This window comes from Schistocerca americana, unplaced genomic scaffold (assembly GCF_021461395.2).
Source record: "Schistocerca americana isolate TAMUIC-IGC-003095 unplaced genomic scaffold, iqSchAmer2.1 HiC_scaffold_718, whole genome shotgun sequence".
NCBI lineage: Eukaryota > Metazoa > Arthropoda > Insecta > Orthoptera > Acrididae > Schistocerca > Schistocerca americana.
The window spans coordinates 62501-68050 of record NW_025726476.1 but is presented as its reverse complement, the minus strand read 5'-3'; the positions used below and the strand labels follow the sequence as shown (position 1 = coordinate 68050).

Below are 5550 nucleotides of genomic sequence, written 5' to 3'. Positions count from 1 at the left end.
AACTTTCCCTCACGGTACTTGTTCGCTATCGGTCTCGTGGTCATATTTAGTCTCAGATGGAGTTTACCACCCACTTGGAGCTGCACTCTCAAGCAACCCGACTCGAAGGAGAGGTCCCGCCGACGCTCGCACCGGCCGCTACGGGCCTGGCACCCTCTACGGGCCGTGGCCTCATTCAAGTTGGACTTGGGCTCGGCGCGAGGCGTCGGGGTAGTGGACCCTCCCAAACACCACATGCCACGACAGGCGGCAGCCTGCGGGGTTCGGTGCTGGACTCTTCCCTGTTCGCTCGCCGCTACTGGGGGAATCCTTGTTAGTTTCTTTTCCTCCGCTTAGTAATATGCTTAAATTCAGCGGGTAGTCTCGCCTGCTCTGAGGTCGTTGTACGAGGTGTCGCACGCCACACCGCCAGCCGGCTGTGCACGCTACCGAGTAAGTACCGGTATGCGAACCGCCAGGCGACGGGCGCGCATCGCACGTTTAAGGAGGCGCGGCCGGCCCCACAGGCGGCCGCGACGCTCCCAGGTCTGCGAAGCGGGGCAAACGCCGCGCGCTTCAGTATACGTAGCCGACCCTCAGCCAGACGTGGCCCGGGAACGGAATCCATGGACCGCAATGTGCGTTCGAAACGTCGATGTTCATGTGTCCTGCAGTTCACATGTCGACGCGCAATTTGCTGCGTTCTTCATCGACCCACGAGCCGAGTGATCCACCGTCCTGGGTGATCTTTTCTTAGTTTACACTGTCTCTTTCAAGACAGTTGCATAGGCGGGACGTAGGCGTGTGGCGGCCCCTGTTCAAGCGTTCTGTGTCCAACGGCCTCACGGCCGATGGGCGTCGTACGGCTCCACACCGGAGCGGACAGGCAGTCGGGCGAAAGTCATTCAAAACCGGCGCCAGGCGCCAGGTGCCGCAGGCCAGCCGCTCCAGCGCTTCAGCGCTCGTACCACACAACATTGGCGTTAGTTTTGAGAAGCACGCGTGGTTCCGCACGCGGCGCACGGCTACTGCGAGCCGTACAGGTAGCGTGTTGCGCGACACGACACGCACATCGAAAGACATGCAGTCTAGTCGGTAATGATCCTTCCGCAGGTTCACCTACGGAAACCTTGTTACGACTTTTACTTCCTCTAAATGATCAAGTTTGGTCATCTTTCCGGTAGCATCGGCAACGACAGAGTCAATGCCGCGTACCAGTCCGAAGACCTCACTAAATCATTCAATCGGTAGTAGCGACGGGCGGTGTGTACAAAGGGCAGGGACGTAATCAACGCGAGCTTATGACTCGCGCTTACTGGGAATTCCTCGTTCATGGGGAACAATTGCAAGCCCCAATCCCTAGCACGAAGGAGGTTCAGCGGGTTACCCCGACCTTTCGGCCTAGGAAGACACGCTGATTCCTTCAGTGTAGCGCGCGTGCGGCCCAGAACATCTAAGGGCATCACAGACCTGTTATTGCTCAATCTCGTGCGGCTAGAAGCCGCCTGTCCCTCTAAGAAGAAAAGTAATCGCTGACAGCACGAAGGATGTCACGCGACTAGTTAGCAGGCTAGAGTCTCGTTCGTTATCGGAATTAACCAGACAAATCGCTCCACCAACTAAGAACGGCCATGCACCACCACCCACCGAATCAAGAAAGAGCTATCAATCTGTCAATCCTTCCGGTGTCCGGGCCTGGTGAGGTTTCCCGTGTTGAGTCAAATTAAGCCGCAGGCTCCACTCCTGGTGGTGCCCTTCCGTCAATTCCTTTAAGTTTCAGCTTTGCAACCATACTTCCCCCGGAACCCAAAAGCTTTGGTTTCCCGGAGGCTGCCCGCCGAGTCATCGGAGGAACTGCGGCGGATCGCTGGCTGGCATCGTTTATGGTTAGAACTAGGGCGGTATCTGATCGCCTTCGAACCTCTAACTTTCGTTCTTGATTAATGAAAACATACTTGGCAAATGCTTTCGCTTCTGTTCGTCTTGCGACGATCCAAGAATTTCACCTCTAACGTCGCAATACGAATGCCCCCGCCTGTCCCTATTAATCATTACCTCGGGTTCCGAAAACCAACAAAATAGAACCGAGGTCCTATTCCATTATTCCATGCACACAGTATTCAGGCGGGCTTGCCTGCTTTAAGCACTCTAATTTGTTCAAAGTAAACGTGCCGGCCCACCGAGACACTCACTCAAGAGCACCCTGGTAGGATTGCAACGGGGTCCGCCTCGGGACGCACGAGCACGCACGAGGCGCGTCGCACGCCTTCAGCTCGCCCCACCGGCAGGACGTCCCACGATACATGCCAGTTAAACACCGACGGGCGGTGAACCAACAGCGTGGGACACAAATCCAACTACGAGCTTTTTAACCGCAACAACTTTAATATACGCTATTGGAGCTGGAATTACCGCGGCTGCTGGCACCAGACTTGCCCTCCAATAGATACTCGTTAAAGGATTTAAAGTGTACTCATTCCGATTACGGGGCCTCGGATGAGTCCCGTATCGTTATTTTTCGTCACTACCTCCCCGTGCCGGAGTGGGTAATTTGCGCGCCTGCTGCCTTCCTTGGATGTGGTAGCCGTTTCTCAGGCTCCCTCTCCGGAATCGAACCCTGATTCCCCGTTACCCGTTACAACCATGGTAGGCGCAGAACCTACCATCGACAGTTGATAAGGCAGACATTTGAAAGATGCGTCGCCGGTACGAGGACCGTGCGATCAGCCCAAAGTTATTCAGAGTCACCAAGGCAAACGGACCGGACGAGCCGACCGATTGGTTTTGATCTAATAAAAGCGTCCCTTCCATCTCTGGTCGGGACTCTGTTTGCATGTATTAGCTCTAGAATTACCACAGTTATCCAAGTAACGTGGGTACGATCTAAGGAACCATAACTGATTTAATGAGCCATTCGCGGTTTCACCTTAATGCGGCTTGTACTGAGACATGCATGGCTTAATCTTTGAGACAAGCATATGACTACTGGCAGGATCAACCAGGGAGCTGCGTCAACTAGAGCTGAGCAGCCGGCCGCCCGGGAGTGTGTCCCGGGGGCCCGCGCGAACACGCAAGCGTCCGCTCAATTATTCTGCAAACAGGAGGAGGCTGAGCTCCCCTGCACAATACACCTCGAAACCCTCTCAGGTCCCGGCGGCGCGCAGCGCCGTCCTAAGTACTTGGTCGGGTTCGAGAGAGGCGCAATCGCCCGGAGTTTGGCGAGTAGACGCTTTAGGTGCGACCACCCGTGCTCCCAACTGAGCTTGCCGCTGCCGACAGAGGCCCGGGAGCGTGCTGTCGTGGCATTGCCGGCGGGAGACAACACGCGCCACCTACGGTGGCCGGCAGCTCCAACGCCAGCGCCACAGAAGGACAAAAGCCCCACTTGGGTGCCGAAGCGAACTCTCCCAGCACAGCGCACGCGCCAACACGTCCGCACAGCTGCGATACAATCCACCTGCGAGAACCGCAGAGGCGACCGAGCAGCAGACGGCGTCGCGGCGCCGAGCGCCGGGCGGCGGCGCATCCTCAGCGCACACAGTCCTCAATCGGACCAGCACACTGCAGATGTCCACCGCGCTTCGCACCGGGCCCGCGAGGACCTACTTTGGCCGCACGGCGCCGCGTGCAGGGTGCGCCGGCGCGCAGCTGCGCCGCCTGCCGCCTCCGTCGGCCGGCGCGCCTGCCACTGGCCGCCCCCACCAGCCGGCTGTAGCGCGTGCGCCCACGCACCGCGCGGCCAGCACGCCGGAAGGCCCCCCCTCACCGGCCGGGGACGGTCCCACCCAGCCACCGCCGCGTATCGCTTCACACCCACATGCCATTCACGTTCGTGGGCATGGTGGGTATCGCTGAAACAACCGGTTGGTAGCTCAACCGATCGTCGCCATCACTGATTCACCTCTAGCGAGAACAACCGCACCACAACGGTTTACCAGTTCTTCATTTGCGTAACGTCACCAGCAAACGTAGACGTCCATCGCCATTTGCAAATTCAACGATTGTTGCATGCCTGTGTCAGGTGTCACGACACACTATGTCTGCCCACATACACGCAACAACATGTGCACGCTTCGCGAACACGTGGAAGGTGGCCCCCGTACGTATGCGATGTCCATTGCGCGAACGACTGTCAACCGGCCTCTGTCGCATGTCGCAGATGTGGAACGCAGTGCACCATGCTATCACGGTGTGTGAGAAGAGACGACTACGTCTGACAACACGCGCCACTACATCAACAGACGGCTCATGCTGATCGCCATCCACGGCATACCATACTGCAATCCAGCTCTTATAGGGAGACGACACGTAGCTGAGTGCACAATATTTGGACCGTATGGTTCGCCGTTGTTGGCGCAGTCGTGGTACGGTCACACATGTACCACGATGTATCATTCAGTACATGAGGACCAATGTGCGGTACAGTGTGTGATTTGGACGTACAACATCAGCGGACAGTTGCCACAAGCCGTACCACAACGTAGGCTGTGCTTCGCCATGCGAATGCCAATGAACAACTGCGAAGGGCATTGAGCATGTACGTCCTGCCGCCATCCGCATTACAGTGTATAGCTGCAAGGTGTTTAACATGAAGCGATACTCTGGGGACCGGGCAGTGCGAGTAGCAAACTATATTGCGGGGGTTGCAGTTAGGCAACACTACACTAATTTAACGCGTCGTATGACAATTACAGAGCAGGTTAAGGCCCAACGTGTGTTGGGTTAAGGCCCAACGTGTGTTGGGTTAAGGCCCAACGTGTGTTGGGTTAAGGCCCAACGTGTGTTGGGTTAAGGCCCAACGTGTGTTGGGTTAAGGCCCAACGTGTGTTGGGTTAAGGCCCAACGTGTGTTGGGTTAAGGCCCAACGTGTGTTGGGTTAAGGCCCAACGTGTGTTGGGTTAAGGCCCAACGTGTGTTGGGTTAAGGCCCAACGTGTGTTGGGTTAAGGCCCAACGTGTGTTGGGTTAAGGCCCAACGTGTGTTGGGTTAAGGCCCAACGTGTGTTGGGTTAAGGCCCAACGTGTGTTGGGTTAAGGCCCAACGTGTGTTGGGTTAAGGCCCAACGTGTGTTGGGTTAAGGCCCAACGTGTGTTGGGTTAAGGCCCAACGTGTGTTGGGTTAAGGCCCAACGTGTGTTGGGTTAAGGCCCAACGTGTGTTGGGTTAAGGCCCAACGTGTGTTGGGTTAAGGCCCAACGTGTGTTGGGTTAAGGCGCAACATAGGTTAGGTTAAGGCGCAACATAGGTTAGGTTAAGGCGCAACATAGGTTAGGTTAAGGCGCAACATAGGTTAGGTTAAGGCGCAACATAGGTTAGGTTAAGGCGCAACATAGGTTAGGTTACGGCGCAACATAGGTTAGGTTAAGGCGCAACATAGGTTAGGTTAAGGCGCAACATAGGTTAGGTTACGGCGCAACATAGGTTAGGTTAAGGCGCAACATAGGTTAGGTTAAGGCGCAACATAGGTTAGGTTAAGGCGCAACATAGGTTAGGTTAAGGCGCAACATAGGTTAGGTTAAGGCGCAACATAGGTTAGGTTAAGGCGCAACATAGGTTAGGTTAAGGCGCAACA

The 5550-nt window shown here is 56.1% G+C and overlaps 2 non-coding genes across 2 annotated transcripts; both read right to left on the bottom strand.

The window, feature by feature from the left end:
• Positions 1-569: 569 nt before the first annotated feature.
• Positions 570-724, bottom strand: LOC124589658. Its single transcript, XR_006976164.1, has one exon. It is a non-coding gene; the product is annotated as a 5.8S ribosomal RNA (ribosomal RNA).
• Positions 725-1075: 351 nt separating this feature from the next.
• LOC124589650 lies at positions 1076-2984 on the bottom strand. Its single transcript, XR_006976158.1, has one exon. It is a non-coding gene; the product is annotated as a small subunit ribosomal RNA (ribosomal RNA).
• Between the last annotated feature and the right edge of the window lie 2566 nt (positions 2985-5550).